The sequence below is a fragment of the Podarcis vaucheri genome (assembly GCF_965113315.1).
Source record: "Podarcis vaucheri genome assembly, chromosome: 6".
Classification (NCBI taxonomy): domain Eukaryota; kingdom Metazoa; phylum Chordata; class Lepidosauria; order Squamata; family Lacertidae; genus Podarcis; species Podarcis vaucheri.
Window position 1 is genome coordinate 91907659 of NC_138764.1, and position 19564 is coordinate 91927222.

At 45.7% G+C, this 19564-nt stretch overlaps 2 long non-coding RNA genes across 2 annotated transcripts in view; one reads left to right on the top strand and one right to left on the bottom strand.

The window, feature by feature from the left end:
- Positions 1-9463: 9463 nt before the first annotated feature.
- LOC309534400 lies at positions 9464-14821 on the top strand. The gene is made up of 2 exons (XR_014220680.1): positions 9464-9581; positions 13814-14821. It is a non-coding gene; the product is annotated as an uncharacterized lncRNA (long non-coding RNA).
- The window catches only part of LOC309534394, a 128599-nt gene continuing 118614 nt past the window's right edge, over positions 9580-19564 (bottom strand). The window contains exons 2-3 of the long non-coding RNA XR_014220674.1: positions 11327-11864; positions 9580-10944 (exon numbers count right to left, since the gene is read on the bottom strand). This is a non-coding gene — a long non-coding RNA (uncharacterized lncRNA). The remainder of the gene's footprint in view (positions 10945-11326; positions 11865-19564) is intronic.

Below are 19564 nucleotides of genomic sequence, written 5' to 3' on the forward strand. Positions count from 1 at the left end.
GTTCAGTCGCGAACGACTCTGGGGTTGTGGCACTCATCTCACTTTACTGGCCGAGGGAGCCGACGTTTGTCCGCAGACAGTTTTTCCAGGTCATGTGGCCAGCATGACTAAGCCGCTTCTGGCGAAACCAGAGCAGTGCACAGAAATGCCGTTTACCTTCCCACCTGAGCGGTACCTATTTATCTACTTGCACTTTTCGGGGCATGCTTTTGAACTGCTAGGTTGGCAGGAGCCGGGACCGAGCAACAGGAGCTCACCCCATCACAGGGATTCGAACCACCAACCTTCTAATCGGCAAGCCCTAGGCTCAGTGGTTTAGACCACAGTGCCACTTGTTTGGGAATTAAGAGCTAGCAAAGGTAGACAGGTAAATCTGAAGCAGGGCTTGAAGGCTCTTAAAAGATAAAAGGACCCCTGACCATTAGGTCCAGTCGCGGACGACTCTGGGGTTGCGGCGCTCATCTCGCTTTATTGGCCGAGGGAGCCAGCGTACAGCTTCCGGGTCATGTGGCCAGCATGACTAAGCCACTTCTGGCGAACCAGAGCAGGGCACGGAAACAGCGCTTACCTTCCTGCCGGAGTGGTACCTATTTATCTACTTGCACTTTTTGTACTTTTGAACTGCTAGGTTGGCAGGAGCAGGGACCGAGCAACGGGAGCTCACCCCATCGTGGGGATTCGAACCGCAAACCTTCTGATCGGCAAGCCCTAGGCTCTGTGGTTTAACACACAGCGAAGGCTCTTGCTGACACATAAAACCTTATACAACCCCGGGCCTGGATATTTGAGATCTATATGGCTTTATGTGTCAGCGACATCACCTTATTTGGCTTAAAGATGGGACCGTGCAGCACCCCACACAGCTCAAGAAATGTTGCTGCCTGAGGCAAAGGAAAAGATGGCACCTTCTCCCAAAGCACATACAGAAGCCAATTTGTCTGGTAGTTGACTCTTACTCCGAGGACAGTGTCTTCCACTGCTGAGGGCAACTGGCTAGCGTAGGGGTACAGGACCAGCCACATGGCACTCACAGCTCTGACCAAGCCTCAGCACCTGCCACCTGAGACAACTGCCTCACTCTGCCTCATTGTGAGACCACCCCTGACCCCACAGCATAGTTGCCAGGGCACCAATGGCCAGTCTCCCAATGCCCCTTTCTGGAACACAGGAGCTGCCAGTATCAAGTATCAACCCAAAGAGTGGACGCGGCAGCTAGACTGGTGACTGGGAGCAGCCACAGAGACCACATAACACCGGTCTTGAAAGACCTACATTGGCTCCCAGTACGTTTCCGAGCACAATTCAAAGTGTTGGTGCTGACCTTTAAAGCCCTAAATGGCCTCGGTCCAGTATACCTGAAGGAGCGTCTCCACCTCCATCGTTCTACCCAGACACTGAGGTCCAGCTCCGAGGGCCTTCTGGCGGTTCCCTCACTGCGAGAAGCCAAGTTACAGGGAACCAGGCAGAGGGCCTTCTCGGTACTGGTGCCTTCCCTGTGGAACACCCTCCCACCAGATGTCAAAGAGAACAACAACTACCAGGCTTTCAGAAGACATCTGATGGCAGCCCTGTTTCGGGAAGCTTTTAATGTTTGATGTATTATAGTATTTTAATATTCTTTTGGAAGCCGCCCAGAGTGGCTGGGGAAGCCCAGCCAGATGGGTGGGGTATAAATAATAAATTATCAGCTGTGATAATGAAAAGCACAGTAAGTTCAGAAAGGAGCTATGGGGTCACACACTCCTCCTGTCCTCTTGCTGATGAAAGCTGACAAAAATGAAAAAGTATGAAAAATATTGCTGCTGAGAATGAAAGACCTTTAGCATGGAGCGATCAAGAGACTGGACTCACTCTTTTCCATCTACTAAGCAGGCTTGTCATTGGACAGTTTTTTTACTCAATGGAATAATGTGAGACCAGCCAGTAAGGAGCCATGCACAGCAAGCAACGAAAGGGACATATTATTTATTAGTTAAAATTACTAGCTACCTGCCTTCTTGCATGCTCACAGCTGTACAGTGGATGCTTGGGTTGCGAACGTGATCCGTGAGGGAGGCACGTTCACAACCCACTGTGTTCGTAATCTGCAGCACCATGTCTGCACATGCGCGGTTGCGATTTGGTGCTTCTGCACATGTGTGAGCGCCAAAACCCGGAAATAACCTGTTCCGTTACTTCCAGGATCGGCACAGTGCACAACCCGAAAACACACAACCTGAAGCATCTGTAACCCAAGGTATGACTGTATATTGCCGGGGAGATAGATAGAAAATATATATATATGCAGGTTTTGGTGTCTTCGGGTGTCTTCCCGTGTAAGAGTCGGGGTGTCTGGGCGACGTTTCGACGAGGTCTCACTCGTCATCTTCAGGCTGGAGCTTTCGGCTTCTTGTTACTGGAACATTATATATCATCTCCCAGAAAACCTTAATCTTCGGGCATGTCCACCAAAGATGATAAAAAGTACCCTCAGTTTCCTTACATTTCCAACATTTGTTATCAGGCAAGTGGTAAATTTTTGCTAGCTTAACTGGGGTCATGTACCACCTATAGACCATTTTCATCACATTTTCCTTTAAAGCACTACATGCCGTAAATTTAATACCAGTGTTCCACAACCTTTCCCAGTCAGCAGACATAATATTATGACCAATGTCCTGTGCCCACTTAATCATGACTGATTTAACTGTTTCGTCTTGTGTATTCCATTTCAACAGCAAGTTATACATTCTTGACAAATTCTTAATATTGGGTTCTAACAATTCTGTCTCAAGTTTTGATTTTTCCACCTGGAAGCCAATTTTCCTGTCTTGTTTAAAAACCTCCATTATTTGATAGTAGTGGAGCCAATCTTGTACTTTGGGTTTTAATTTTTCATGGCTCTTTAATTTCAGTTTCTCTCCATCCTGTTCTAAGATCTCACAATACTTTGGCCATCCGACCTCCATATTAACTTTCTTGTGGGCCTTAGCCTCTAAGGGTGACAACCATCTAGGGGTTTTGTTTTCCAACAGATCTTTGTATCTCATCCAAACATTAAACAACGCTTTCCTTACAATATGATTTTTAAAGGCACTATGCACTTTGATTTTGTCATACCATAGATATGCATGCCAGCCAAATGCATTATTGAAACCTTCTAAGTCCAAGATATCTGTATTCTCGAGGAGCATCCACTCTTTCAGCCAGCAGAATGCTGCTGCTTCATAATACAATTTTAAGTTCGGCAGGGCAAATCCCCCTCTTTCTTTTGCATCTGTTAAAATTTTATATTTTATTCTGGGCTTTTTGCCCTGCCAGACAAATTTCGCAATATCTTTCTGCCACCTCTTGAAACAGTCCATCTTGTCAATAATCTGCAAAGTTTGAAATAAAAATAACATTCTAGGCAATACATTCATCTTAATCACTGCAATTCGGCCTAACATTGACAATCTCAAATTTGACCATATTTCTAAATCTTTTTTAATTTCTGACCAACATTTTTCATAATTGTCCTTATACAGATTCAAGTTTTTAGATGTTAAATTAACCCCTAGATATTTCACCTTCTTAACCACCGTCAGACCTGTCTCTTCTTGAAACTTATTCTTTTCCATATCTGTTAGGTTTTTCCCTAAGACTTTAGTTTTTTGTTTATTCAATTTAAATCCAGCTACCTGTCCAAATTGTTGGATTATTTCCAACACTCTTTTTGTACTAGTGTTTGGCTCCTGCAAGGTCAAAACCAGGTCATCTGCGAACGCTCTTAACTTATAATGTTTGGTTCCGACCTTTACACCTTTAACCTGCTGGTCGTCTCTAATCATGTTCAGCAACACCTCCAGGACCGAAATAAAAAGCAATGGGGAAATTGGGCACCCCTGTTCCTTTTTCTATCTTAAGTTCCTCAGTTATTACATTGTTTACAATCAACTTAGCTTTTTGTTCGGAATATATTGCACCCATACCATTCTCAAATCCTTGTCCTACCCCCATCCCATGAAGATTCTTTTTCATAAAACTCCATGAAATATTGTCAAAGGCTTTCTCCGCATCCACAAATATCAAAACTGCTTTAGTATTTATGTTCACCTCTAACTTTTCCAAAATGTCTATTATATTCCTAACATTGTCTGAGAGGTGTCTTTTTGGGAGAAAGCCTGCTTGGTCTCTGTGAATCTTCTCCATCAGTACTCTTTTAAATCTTTTTGCTAAAATGTCTGCAAAAATTTTGTAATCCACATTCAGTAACGAAATTGGGCGGTAGTTCTTCAGTTGAGTCTTTTCAGTCTCTGTCTTTGGTATGAGTGAGATATATGCTTCTTTCCACGATTCGGGTGCCTTTTTTCCCTCTAAGATCTCGTTACAAACTTCCTTTAACGGTTGTATCAGCCATTCCTTTAAAGATTTATAATATCTGGAAGTCAGTCCGTCTGGCCCTGGAGATTTGCCCAATTGCATGTCCTGAATGGCACCCTCTATCTCTTGTTCTGTTATTCTCTGGTTTAGATCCACCTTGCTATGATGAGAGATTTTTTGTAATCCATATTTATTAAGGAATTTATCTATGTCCTCTTCATTTTGTAATCCTTGGGAATAAAGTTTTTTAAAGTAACTCACAAAACAATTTCTTATCTCGTTGGGTTTAAATATATTTTTTCCATCCACTTCTAGACTTGTGACTGTATTTAATTTCTGTCTTTTCTTAAGTTGCCATGCCAGAAGTTTACCACATTTGTCTGCCGACTCAAATGTCTTTTGTTTCATTTGCTTTATTTTCCATTCTATCTCTTGGTTCATCAATTCCATATATTGTGTTTGATACAACTTAATCTCCCTCAAAATCTCCTGGGACTTTGGTTTTGATCTTAATTTTTTCTCTCCTTCTTTTATCTTTTCCAAAATTTTTTCCTTTTTCTCATTCTGTTTCCTCTTCTTTATTGAATTTTGTTGAATCAAAAATCCTCGCATCACAGCTTTACTTGCGTCCCAGATCACTCTTTTTTCCACCTCGCCCTTTAGATTGATTTCAAAATAGTCCTTTAGAGTTTTTTGGGCCTTCATGTGGATCTCTCTATCTCGAAATAGGGTGTCATTCATTCTCCATCTAAACTGACCAGTTGTTGTAAATTTCATTTCCATCTTCACGGCGTTATGGTCGGAACAGGTTTTTGGGCAGATTTCTACCTTCTTAATCTTCGGAGCCATTCCACTAGTAACCCATATTTGGTCGATTCTGGTCCAGGTCATCTTTGCATGGGAGAAAAAGGTTCCCTCTCTTTCAAGAGGGTTCCTTGTTCTCCAAATGTCTATTAAGTCCATATTTTCAGTCATTTCGAAGAAAGTCTTCGGGAGTCTCCCTTCTTTAGTAAGTGTCAGTCTTTGTGTCTTGTCCATGTTTGTAGAAACTACACCATTCATATCTCCCATGATTATCATATTGTATTCCAAATAATCCGTCAAAGTTTCATGGAGTTTTTTGAAGAATTCTGCTTTACCTTCATTTGGTGCATAGATCCCAATTATCAAAATTTTTCTCGTTGTACCTGAATCTCCACCGCTAAATATCTTCCTTGTTCATCTTTGAACATCATTTTTGGAGCCCACTTCTCTTTTACATAAATCACAACTCCTCTTTTTTTCACTTTGTCCGACGAAATAAATTCTTGTCCCAATTTTTTATTCATAAGCAGTCTCCTGTGTGCTCTAGTTATATGGGTTTCCTGTAAGCAAATCAAGTCCAGTTGTTCTCTGTACAAAATATGGAATACTTGTCGTCTCTTCAAAGGACTGTTCATCCCATTACAATTCCAGCTAAGGAATTGCAGGGCCATCTTGTTATTTTTCTGGTATTCCTCCAACAGCTCCCAATTGTTGTTCCTCCTCTGTTGGTGGTGGAAGATTCTGTCCAAACGAAAGGTTCAGGATGTCTATTACACTCTTTTGCTCAGCAATTGGGTCTACAGTTCCTTTCTGTAAATCTTCTTGATTTCTTTGCAGGAACCTGTCTTTATCCTGTATCGTCTTTATTTTCACCTTCTTCCCCCTATAATCAAAAGACAGTCCCTGTGGAAATTCCCACCTGAAGAGAATGGTGTTCTTCTTCAACAGGTAGACCAAATCCTTATAAGAAGCTCTCAAGTCCAAAATATGTTTAGGAATGTCTTTAAAGATCTGTATCGGTGAGTTCCCAATTTGTAAGGCCTTTTCAAAGTGCAGTCTTAGAATTTTGTCTCTTTCCTCCTTCGATCTCAAGGTAATCAGACAGTCTCTCGGCGCCTTTCTGTTCTGTCTTCTGCCCAGTCTAAATGCTGTTGTAATTTTAAATTCGTCTTCCTCTAGATCTTCCCAGGAATCAGCAAACTCTTTCGTTAAAAAATCCGTAAGATTGTCTCCTTCGTCCTCTGGAATTGATCGTAGTTTCAAATTCCTTTCTTTTCTTTGTAGTTCCCACAATGCCAGAGTTGCGTCGTGGTCATAGACCTTCCTGGCAATCGGTTCTAATTTTTCCTGGGTCTCTCCAGCAATAGTTCTGGCTTCCTCCGCAATTTGACGTGTGGCAGAATTTTCTTGCGTAAGCCTGTTTATAGATTCTGTATTCAGGTCAAGTCTTGTTGTTAAATCTGTCAATTTCTGTGAATTCTCTGTCAATTTCTTGGTATTTTCTGCCGTCTGCTTTGTTAGATTCTCCAAAGACTGGTTTATCTTAAGAAGGGCTTGCGACACTGCATCCATGGAGACTGCTGTACCTTTTTCTTGTCCTGTTGTCACTGTAGGGGTTATGCCTGAGATCGAGCCTCTTTTCTTGTGTTGCTGTAGCTGTTGTTGATATTGCCTTGTCTTGGCTCTCGTGCTTATCTCGTCTGCTGGGCCACTCATATCCCAAGGTCGTTTCCCACGAGAGCCTTCTCCTAAAGGAAAATTCCACTGTCCCAAAGCGTAGCAACTTTTAATTTACCCTCTAGAGGGAGCAAATCAAAATGTCCGCAAACAAAGGCAAAGAGTATTTAAAAAACAGATTTATCGGGAGGCTTCTATATGTATCTTGCAACACTTTCCCAATAGATAGAGTCCCAGCCTTCCCTGATATATTGTGTCCACAGAGTCCCAAAACTTTGTAACAAATAAGCAATGAGATTTCCACTTTGTTACTTTCACAGGAGTCTAAAGTCAGTTCAGTGTTCCTTTGTTTTAATAGCAGTTTGTGCCAGGTTGAAGGCTGCAGAGAGTTCCCTTTCCTTTAAGTTGGTCATGCAGCTTATAAAATCACTTATTCCTCCCCTCTGCCCTGCAAGCTAGAGGGGATAGTCAAAGTCCAAATGTCGGATTCAAGCAGTTAAAGACAATATCCCATATGGATGCAGCTCAGTAACTTTCGTTGCTTTAATTGTCATGCAGTCGGGGGAAGGCAGACTTCCTTAATTTTCGCCTTTCCCGTTTTCAGCCTAATTTCAAGTAGTTTTGACACGAATAGAGGTTCAATCTTACTCACGGGTCTTTTTTGTCCAGATTATTCAGGAAGGGAATCGGCGCTCTCCACTAATGGCGACGCGGCTTCACCCTGCGGGCTGGGTAGCGATTCTCAGCACCGCGCTCCCCGTTGTCGTTCCGGAGCCTTTAAAAAGGCTCTTTCTGCGGTAAAGGGGGGCGCTTCAGGTGCCCACCGAATCTCCTTGTTCACAGGCTCCGTTCCTGTGATTTTAGGGGTCCCCCGCTTGCCGTAGCGGGTCAGACCCGAACTCGCAGAGCCGTCCTCTCTCCGGAGCTCGGAGAGGGAGCAGCCATTAGCGCTGGCGCCGAACCGGAAGTGGTCTGAACCGCCGACCTTCTGATCGGCAAGTCCTAGGGTTTAACCCACAGCGCCACCCGCATCACTTGCACACCCATAAATCACTGGTTCCCTTGCCTGGGTCGCTCCCCTGGTCCCCTGCCTCCACCACATACTCTCTGAAGCTCTACTGGTCCTTGACATCAGGCAAACCTGGAGACTTTGGCTGAGACCTTGTAGGAGGTCTGGCAACCCACAATGATTTGAGCTCGTGTTGCAATCAGGGCAGTCATATGGGACCCTCCTGTCAATATACTGTTTGCGTCAGCAAAAGGTTTGGTGGCCATGCTGTTTCATTTCCACTCAGTGCATGTCCTGTACATTGTTGCGGAAGTTCTGTAACTTTTTATACCACAATTATTCTCGTCGTCCATTCTGCTCAGCTGCTCCCCCCTCACCCGCCACCTGCAATAACAATAATGTGGCGCCACTGGGAAGGCATCATGGAAAAACTAATAAAGCAGACCAAATCCACAGTGGCGTTGTGGCTGGGTGTATACCAAGACTGCAACCACCACTTCCTTCTTCATTCACCTGGGGTGTGTGCAGAGAGGAAAAGGCATGGAGAACATAAATAAGAGGAGGGTTTTCAGATGCATCTCAGGTATCCACAACCACCCTTGTGGATGGATGGTAGCTATAGCCAATCTGGATTGAAAGAAGCATGTTGAGGAGAAGCATGAACGATTCTAGATTGAGGAAAAATCAGTTTTCGGTGCTACCAGTAGCTTCATGTATACGCAGCCAAAGACAGATTTCTCAGTGAGGACTGTGGCATCTCCAGTGACCTTTGCAAAGAGTCATGTGATATGCTTTACTGATGACATCAGGACACCTGTCCATACCGAGGCTATTGAAACAAGACTCTGCTCCTATATTTAAATGGCTAGGCACTCCTGGATTAGAATGAACCAACAAAAATAATTCTTAGAGTAAACATCAGACAGGTGAATAAATAAGAGAGATGGAGTAATGTAAAGTTGACCAAATCCAAAGTAAAGCCCAAAATAGATAGAGGGCAAATCTTCCCTGCTTCGCTTTACGGTGTTATGAGCACTGCTTTTCAGTTCAAGAACTGAAAAAGATTTACAAGTCCAGAATATGCACATGGTACAGTCCCAATGGGATAGTTCTAAGAGGCAGGTTACACTTCAAAATAATCAGATGGGTCCTTGTGATTTTCAACTGTGGATATGCCATTACATGCTTTAATGCATCTGTCTTAATAAAAATAAAATGAAACAGAAACATCTCAACTTTTAGAAATTAAGTCATTAGGGAGAAAGACTTGAGCCTAAGGGAGGGTCTTTGTTTTAACATGGAGGAATAATTCCCCACTTTTAGTCTGAACTGAGACAGCTTGTTCTGAATGTGTATTTGTATTTATTTAATGGATTTTTAAACTGCCTTTCAAGAGAAATGATTCTCCCAGTGTGGTGGTTTACCTCTTAGAATGTTGAAGACTTTAATGTCACTGGGTTGTATCCAAATCTGTACATGCAGAATTCTATCCATGCAACACAACTTCCTGTTCCTTTCTTTTCCCCCGCGCACCCCTAAAATCCACTCTGGAGGGTCTTCCAACCCTCTGGCGAAAGTCATAAAATACAAATGGAAGTTTCCTGCAGTAGCATTGGAAGCCATTTATGAAGTCTTCATTTAAAATGAAATGGATCAGTGTGCTTTAGCTGAAGTATTTGTCTTCACTTGACTTTCTCTTTTAACTTACATGTGTCGAATAATGAGGTGAGATACGAGCTTTGGAGCAAAGGTGAGTCACAACTTTTATTTAATATTTCATGGGATCTGCAACTACCGCAGCCTTTTCCAGCAAATGGAACACTACAATCTGTCTGTTCCACTAAAGGGTAATAATTAGTGGATGAGCCTGGCTCTGATTCAGAAGCAGTTAAATTGGCTGCCCTGTGTCATTTTTGCCACATAACCCACGGTGTGTTAACATAAGAACACAAGAGGAGCTTGCTGGATCAGGCCAAAGATCTATCTAGTCCAGCATCCTGTTCTCACAGTGGTCAGGGCCTTTGGGAAGCCCTGAGTGCAACAGTGCTCTCTGCACTTCTGATTCTCAGCAACTGTGATAGCCATGTAGCCATCATGGCTGGCAGCATTAATAGATTTGTTGTGCTTGAATTAGTATTACCATCTCTTTAAGTTCGTGTGCTGTGACACCCTGGGATTTCTTGAATGATGGTCGGGGTGCCAAAGGCAACACTGGCCTCTGTCTCTCTTTCCTTCTCTCCCTTCTCTGATGCCCTCTTGCATCTCTGCCTCCCAAAGGCTTGCACAGCTGTTCGTTGCAGCAGCCTAGGCTACAAGCTCCCCAAGTGAATGGTGTCTCTGGGACTAGGGCTGTCTTAAGCATATGCTGCGCCGGAGTGCAAAAATCCACCCAACACCTGCCTCCCAGGTCGCCCAGTCCCAAGCATGCAGGAGGGCAGAGCTGGCTGGTCGCCTCAGCGTCTTGCTGGCTCAGTTGCCCCCGAACTGCAGCAGAAGAGCCTGCTGTGGCGCTCCAACCAATGGGCGGGCTCTTCCCCAGACTCAACTCTCGGGTGCCTGGCGCCCCTGAGAGCCCAGCGCCCGGGTGCCCCTCACCCCTAGCACCTATGGGTAAGATAGGACTGGCCAGGGGGTGCTTCCCAGGCCCTAGTGGGGCAGTGTGAGGAGGCACCTCTCTTTGGGGCTGTGGGCAGCTGAGAGACCGGGGGCAGCTCAGAGACCAAGGGCAGCAGCTGTGGCTGCCCAGTGGACTCCCAAGGAGAGAGCAGAGGAGAGGAGGCTGAGGGAAAACTCCACAAGGGAGGGCGTTTGAAAAAGGGGTGAGATGCTGCCACCTCAGCAGGCAAAGGGTGACATAACTGGGCTCCTGAGCCCCACAGGGTGCGGCAGAAAGAATGTAGTTGGTCAAGGGACCCGTGGACCCAAAAAGGTTGAAAACCTCTGCAATGATCCTTTAGAAGCCCAAACACCATTTCAGCCTCAGCACCCATTTTGTGGGTAGTAGTCACTGTAACCTTCCTAACCATAAACATGTCCAATCCTCTTTTGAAGCCATGTTGGTGGTCATCGCTGCATCTTGTGGCAGTGACTTTCACTAGGCACTTTGTGGAGAACTACTTCTTTTTTGGGGGACACGGGTGGCGCTGTGGGTAAAAGCCTCAGCGCCTATGGCTTGCCGATCGAAAGGTCGGCGGTTCGAATCCCTGCGGTGGGGTGCGCTCCCGTCGCTCGGTCCCAGCACCTGCCAACCTAGCAGTTCGAAAGCATCCCCGGGTGCAAGTAAATAAATAGGTACCGCTTACCAGCGGGAAGGTAAACGGCGTTCCGTGTGCTGCGCTGGCTCGCCAGATGCAGCTTGTCACGCTGGCCACGTGACCCGGAAGTGTCTGCGGACAGCGCTGGCCCCCGGCCTATAGATGTGAGATGGGCGCACAAACCCCAGAGTCTGTCAAGACTGGCCCGTTCGGGCAGGGGTACCTTTACCTTTACCTTTACCTACTTCTTTTTTTGGCTGTTCAGAACATTCACCTCCAACATTTAGATTCATTGGCTGACCCCACATTCTGGTATTGTGAGACAGTGAGAAAAATCTCTCCCTATGTACTTTATCATAGAACTTTTGCAAATCCCTCCTCAGTCCCCCTCAAGACTGGATGACCGCCATGCACTCTGTATGGGGCTTGCCTTGCACTTTCCAGCACTATTTATGCTAAAAAAAAAATTGTTCAAAATATTTCTGGTGTTACTTGAGCACTTGTTTTTATCCATTTATTCTTCACTGCTAGACTTTTTATGCAGCACCAATTTCTTTGTGTTTACATTCAAATTTAGATTTATTTATTTTTTAAAAAATTATTGTTGTAAGTCAAGGGAGGGGAAACCTGTGGCCCTTCAGATATCAGTGGACTCAAGCTCCCATTTGCACCAAACAGTCCATGGCTAATGGTCAGGGATGAAGGGAGTTGTAGCAACCTCTGGATGACCATAGGTAAAGGTAAAGGGACCCCTGACCATTAGGTCCAGTCGTGACCGACTCTGGGGTTGCAATGCTCTTCTCGCTTTATTGGCCAAGGGAGCCGGCGTACAGCTTCCGGGTCATGTGGCCTGGCGAACCAGAGTAGCATACAGAAATGTCATTTACCTTCCCGCTGGAGTGGTTGTTGTTGTTGTTGTTTAGTCGTTTAGTCGTGTCCGACTCTTCGTGACCCCATGGACCAGAGCACGCCAGGCACTTCTGTCCTCCACTGCCTCCCGCAGTTTGATCAAACTCATGCGAGTAGCTTCAAGAACACCATCCAACCATCTCATTCTCTGTCGTCCCCTTCTCCTTGTGCCCTCCATCTTTCCCAACATCAGGGTCTTTTCCAGGGAGTCTTCTCTTCTCATGAGGTGGCCAAAGTATTGGAGCCTCAGCTTCACGATCTGTCCTTCCAGTGAGCGCTCAGGGCTGATTTCCTTCAGAATGGATCAGTTTGATCTTCTTGCAGTCCATGGGACTCTCAAGAGTCTCCTCCAGCACCATAATTCAAAAGCATCAATTCTTCGGCGATCAGCCTTCTTTATGGTCCAGCTCTCACTTCCATACATCACTACTGGGAAAACCATGGCTTTTACTATACTGACCTTTGTTGGCAAGGTGATGTCTCTGCTTTTTAAGATGTTGTCTAGGTTTGCCATCGCCTTTCTCCCAAGGAGCAGGCGTCTTTTAATTTCGTGACTGCTGTCACCATCTGCACTGATCATGGAGCCCAAGAAAGTAAAATCTCTCACTGCCTCCATTTCTTCCCCATCTATTTGCCAGGAGGTGATGGGCCCAGTGGCCATGATCTTCGTTTTTTTGATGTTGAGCTTCAGACCATATTTTGCGCTCTCCTCTTTCACCCTCATTAAAAGGTTCTTTAATTCCTCTTCACTTTCTGCCATCAAGGTTGTGTCATCTGCATATCTGAGGTTGTTGATGTTTCTTCCGGCAATCTTAATTCCGGCTTGGGATTCATCCAGCCCAGCCTTTCGCATGATGAATTCTGCATATAAGTTAAATAAGCAGGGAGACGATATACAGCCTTGCCGTACTCCTTTCCCAATTTGGAACCAATCAGTTGTTCCATATCCAGTTCTAACTGTAGCTTCTTGTCCCACATAGAGATTTCGCAGGAGGCAGATGAGGTGATCAGGCACTCCCATTTCTTTAAGAACTTGCCATAGTTTGCTGTGGTCAACACAGTCAAAGGCTTTTGCATAGTCAATGAAGCAGAAGTAGATGTCTTTCTGGAACTCTCTAGCTTTCTCCATAATCCAGCGCATGTTTGCAATTTGGTCTCTGGTTCCTCTGCCTCTTCTAAATCCAGCTTGCACTTCTGGGAGTTCTCGGTCCACATACTGCTTGAGCCTTCCTTGTAGAATTTTAAGCATAACCTTGCTAGCATGTGAAATGAGTGAAATTGTGCGGTAGTTGGAGCATTCTTTGGCACTGCCTTTCTTTGGGATTGGGATGTAGACTGATCTTCTCCAATCCTCTGGCCACTGCTGAGTTTTCCAAACTTGCTGGCATATTGAGTGTAGCACCTTAACAGCATCATCTTTTAAAATTTTAAACAGTTCAGCTGGAATACCATCACTTCCACTGGCCTTGTTATTTGCAGTGCTTTCTAAGGCCCATTTGACTGGAGTGGTACCTATTTATCTACTTGCACTTTGACGTGCTTTTGAACTGCTAGGTTGGCAGGAGCAGGGACCGAGCAACGGGAGCTCACCCCGTCATGGGGATTCGAACCGCTGACCTTCTGATTGGCAAGTCCTAGACTCTGTGGTTTAACCCACAGTGCCACTCGTGTCCCATACCACGACTGAAAATCTATCATGAATAAGTTCCATGTAGCTGTTATATACAGTAATGGTATGTACATTTGTTATATCCTTGTATGTTTCTTTGAAATTTGTGCAGCCAATATATTACTAAGCGTCTATGTTTATATGATTTAGAACTACGCGCAGCTGATGAAGCCCCTTGGGGCGAAACAGGGGAATATCCAGGAATCCTTGTCTTGTCTGCCTGTGCCAGCATCTACCAGTGCCAGTTTCTTATGTCTACCAACTTATCATCATCATTAGAAGACTATTCCATGGTACTCTCCGTCAGATAGAAATATGCAAGAGAAGATGAAGAAATTTAAAATGAATGTACTACGGGACTGACAAAATAGGAATTGCATTTTGTACCTACTGGACTTGGTGGTTAACTGAATAAGCTACATTTGTTATGTCACGATGTTGATTTTGACATTATGAGAAACTGGATTTAATTTTGAGAAGTAGTTTCTAGTAAATAACTTTACAATTGTTACTATACAGCCTATTATGCTTACTTGTTTTTTTCAATTGAATTTGCATAATATAGGCATTCTAGTGGCCTTGTTTGCAAGCTGACACCAAGAGAACTTTTGCTATTGGGCAGCATATAAATATTACTGATAAATAAATAAGAATGGCCTCTTCCTGAGACCCTGAAGAGCTGCTCCTGGTCAGATCATATTGGACCAGACAGACCAATAGACTGACTCAATAAAGGAAAGCTCCATCCATCTGTAACTTAGTAACTGATGTATCATGTGGGACTTCTGCTCATCCCTATCAGCTATAAAAGGCATTCTTTGGACTGCAGCCTGTAGGCTCATCCCTGAATTTTTGTGTGTGTGCTTTTCTAAGCTATGATGTTGGCAGTGCCGGATGCCAGATAGGCACGAAGGCTTCTGACTCAGACTGGTGACTCTTAGATCTTCAGTACAGCCCTTTGTTGGGTCTCCAAAGCAGACAAAGGCTTCAATGCCCTTGTGGCGTCCTTGAAATTGCCAAAGTCAGTCGTCGCTTGTGACTTTTAAAGTCGTGACTCATTTTTCCAGCCTTTTTTTTTTTTTAAAAAAAAAGTTAACAAGAGCGCAAGTTCATTGAAAAGGGTTTTGGCTATAATAAAAGTTTAAGCGGTCTTTTACATTTTTTTATATCAGTCTTTGTGGCCAGCTAACCACACACCCTGGTTAAGCACTTCCTCAAGCCCTCTTTCATGTCCGAATTGTATGCTGTCGTCACAGAGTCTCTACCCCACCCAAGAGTTCCCAGACTAATGATAGTGACAGATACAACCATTCCATTTTTTATGCTGGACCTAGAGATAGAAGGGATGCGGGTGGCGCTGTGGGTTAAACCACAGAGCCCAGGACTTGCCGATTAGAAGGTTGGTGATTTGAATCCCCATGATGGGGGTGAGCTCCCATTGCTTGGTCCCTGCTCCTGCCAACCTAGCAGTTCGAAAGCATGTCGAAGTGCAAGTAGATAAATAGGTACCGCTCCGGTGGGAAGGTAAACAGCGTTTCCGTGCGCTGCTCTGGTTTGCCAGAAGCGGCTTAGTCATGCTGGCCACATGACCCCGAAGCTGTACGCTGGCTCCCTCAGCCAATAAAGCGAGATGAGCGCCACATTCCAAGCGGTCAGGGGTCCCTTTTCCTTTACCTTTAGAGATAGAAAACACCCAGGAGAGGCAGTTGGCATGTTGAGTTCGGTTCCCTGTCCTGGCCTCTTACAAGCCTGTATTCGCTTGTGCCCTTTAGTGCAATGGGAATTTCAATGTTGCTTGTTGGTGAAATGCTTGAAACTTATGTACACACATATTCACACAAAAATGGGAAATCCTTAATAGCTATAAATATAACTTCTTTAGTCGGGAGCAGTATGGTGCTGGAAAAAATATATATGGCTAGTTTCATCCTGTCTTGCTAGCAAGAGGCATCTGGTTAACAACTGATGGAGAAGCAGAAGGCTCTACATTTGGCCTTATCCAAATAGTCTATTGCAATGATTCAAAAATATTCTCTTTTCCCACCAAATGTTGGAGAACGTGAAGGGGGTCTGGTTCATAGATCTAACCGCCCCACCCCCCAATAACAATCTGATCCTTACCTTTTCTACATGGCCTATTTAGGCTTCAAAGAGATTTTGTTAGTTCCCCAGAGCCTTCTTTAAATCCTTAGTTATAATGATTGGATTCTGAAGGGTGCTGTTCCAGAGAAATGCTGCCCCATAATAGCTTCGTTGCTGTGGAAAATCCGATGTTATTTGGCCATTCGCTTGGAGATCTCTAAGCAATCAAGACATTTGCCTCAAGGCTGTGAATACAAAGCTACAGGCAAAACCCTCTGGACATAATGATTGGGCATTTATGCAGAACTAAAAACTGGAACAGCTGAGCTGTAGATCTATGAATAGCAAGCATGCCTCCGAGCACAAAAGAGAATGCTCTGAAATAAAAGGGTTTATAATGGTTCTGACATCTTGTACATCAAGATCATGCGAGACGGTTCTTGCAACTTTCTCTTTCCTTTTTTTGTTTGTTTGTTCAAGCCATGTTTGTGGAGGTTCCTGCAATTAAAGGATGCCAAGGAAGGAAGGAACCCTTGAGCACTGCACACACACACACACACACACACACACACACACACACACACACACAGCCAAACGATGCTTCTGGTGAAATCTCGGTGCATCATTTTGAATCAAAACAGCTAGGAAGGGAATTTATTGTTTCTCCTATTTTTCCTGCAACACAGTCCCCCCAAAACTGCCCCACTCCTCTCTTTCCTTTTCTTAAGGGGTTGTTTGATGAGTCTGAAAAGACTTGATACTAATGTTAACTGAGATGTCTTCTTCTGATGGGGGGTGGGGGGAGCACACAGAATTGGCTGTAAGCAGGACAGCCAACGGGCCCAGACTTACAAAATTCAGAATGACTCAGATCAATAGGCAACTGGGCACAGAGAGTTGAGAAATATAGAATGACGGGGAAGTGTGTGTGTGTGAGAGAGAGACCAATATTGTTGTTCTATTAAAGTGCTGGAAATTATTTGGAGGTGAAAAATATTGGTTGCATTCTTACATCATGGTTATTGTGCACGAGCAGCCGTGCTAGTGCCCTTGGCACAATTACTCTGGCATCCCTCCTCCACTGGTGCAAGCAGGAGGGGAAAAACCCAGAAAGATGTCATTAACCTTGGCTTCCTTTTCCACTGGAACCCAGGGCTGTGAATTGCTGCTGCCTAAGAAGTCAAGATCTGTAAGGCAACTGTTTTCCACGGTTTAAGACTGGCTAGCAGTCCTGACTTATGAGGGAGTAACAAACCACAATCCTGGGTTTGCATGTAGTGGGAAGCCAAGCTTCTGGCTTCTGGTTTGCTTCTCCCTCTTACGCCAGGGGAGGAGCACAGCAGGAGTCAACAGATAGTGTGTTTTTGTCTTCTGGAAATACAGTCTTTGTTGTCATGTGCAAATGTAATCATTGTGTTCTCTGGCATCAGCTTTCTATCTGGGGTGGGGATAAGGTAAAGGTAAAGGGACCCCTGACCATTAGGTCCAGTCGTGACCGACTCTGGGGTTGCGGCGCTCATCTCACTTTATTGGCCGAGGGAGCTGGCGTACAGCTTCCGGGTCATGTGGCCAGCATGACTAAGCCGCTTCTGGTGAATCAGAGCAGTGCACGGAAACGCTGTTTACCTTTCCGCCAGAGCGGTACCTATTTATTTACTTGCACTTTGACGTGCCTTCGAACTGCTAGGCTGGCAGGAGCTGGGACTGAACAAGGGGAGCTCACCCTGTCGTGGGGATTCGAACCGCCGACCTTCTGATCGGCAAGTCCTAGGCTCTGTGGTTTAGACCACAGTGCCACCCGGAATAGGGATACGCTATAGACTGGGCCACCATTTTTCACGCAGATGACCCCATGTTTGATCCCTGGCATCTCCAGGTATGGTTGAGTAAGATTCTCTGCCTGAAACCTTTGGAGAGTATCTGCCAGTCATTGTAGCAACATTACACTGGATGGACTCAATAGAGACTTTTCAAAGAATAGAACTGTGTTGCTCCCCAGCGGCATTCACCATTGGCCTCTCCTTCTGTGAATGCCAGCAAGCGTTGACTTCTTGCTTTATGTGCACCTGATCCTAATAAATATCTACACTATCCTTCAAGCACATAGAAACAGCACTCCTAAGGTTCTTGCAAACATATCCCCGAGGAAACTGCTTCCCTTCTCATTGCTGTTTGCCAATCAATCCAGTCCTGTGAAAAGGATCAAAATTCACCGAGATTTACTTGCTAATCCCACTTATCCTCTGAGATTCCATTGATATCCAATTAAATGTCACCCGCTCTCGCTCATTATTGTGGATGCAGATTTGGAGAAAGGTTGCTCTTAAGTGCTCCGCTCAGCTCTTTTCTTCACGAGTGGTTAAATATCAGCTCTTCAGCCGCCTCCCCGTCCCACCCCCAATTCACCCCTCTTTGTGAACCAGGTGGCATTGGCAAGCCAGGTACCAGGATGATCTCTTTCCTCATAAAGCGTGTTCTCACTAAAGGAGAGCACGTGTTGCGGATGGGTCAGACAAAGCACCCTGTAGTAATTAGGTGGATTGGTTTAAAGGGCCTACTTTTGGCTGGAGTTGGTGTTGCTGGGGCAAATTTGATGTTGCAAGTTTGGGGGAGGGGTCAGAGGTTATTTAAGGAAGGCCCACAGCAGAGTACTTTCTCTTTCGCTGTGGACATCGGATCTAGCTGGACACAGTGAAGGACTGGTTGTATTAACAATTTCTTCTCTCTTATCCTTTTCTTCTCACCCCCCTTTTTTTGTTTTAATCTCTTCCTTATTAATAATCATTTCCTTATCATCCTTAATTTAGTTTGCCTGGCTGCATTCCCCCTTGGCAGGGCTTTTGGGGGCTGGGGGGGGTTGGGGCGACCCTAATCGCCCGCGGCCTGGTCCGCGGCTGAGGCGCTGGTCCCCGGCCTTATCCCTGGCACCCGGGCTCCCCTTCTGGGTTGGGCAGCTGGGCAAAACGTTTAATTTTATGATTTGATTTGTTCCTCACTTATTTGTTTTGAACACGGGCGCCGCGGCTCTTGCCTCGCTCGTGTCGGCCCTCCCCGCGGTGCGCTCCGGCGCGCTCTGTTTGGAAGGAGACGCCGGGGGAGCACCCTGGGCGGCAGCGTGGTCGTGCTGCCGGCTAGGCTTCAGGCCTTGCTTTGGCCCGGGGAGGCTTGGGGCTGCTGGGCCTTTCCCCTCCCTTTCATCCGGGGAGGCCGGGATCGGCCGCAGGGACGGTCCTGCGGCGGGGTGGCTTACACCGGGGGAGGGGGCGGCCGGCGCTTGCCTGACCCCTTGCCTAGCCGGCCTCGGGCGGCGGAGGCACTGCGGCGGAGCCGCTGGTTGTCTGAGCGCCTGGTTTTGGCCTAGCCAGGGCCTGCAGGCCTTCTGTGCTGGGCCGGGTTGGGGGATCGTGAGCAGGCAGTTTGGCGGGAGCGCCATTTTCTTTCTGCCTCATTTTGCGGTTGGTTGCCCCCAGTGGCCGAAGGCGGAAGTGCAGCCTGAATTGGTGGATTGTAGGTTTACACTCCACTGATAGTGTTTTAACTTTGGTTCATTTGGCTGGTGGCAATTTTGGGTGTTTTACGTTTATTCTCCACCCCTTACCCTGCCCTGTGGGAAGATTCTCCCTGTATCTGTGGCTTGCCTTTCCCAATAGGGAGAGAGCCCCCATTAGGGGCTTTCTTTCACAAAAAGGTTTCCCCCATTTCTCTTGTTGAAATTGTGGGGCTAGTCAGGGCTGTTCCCAGCTTAGCTGGAATCACTTTCGTTTATAGTATCCCCGAAGGTTGGCTTTATTTGAGTGTGTGCAGCGCTGTTGGCCAAAT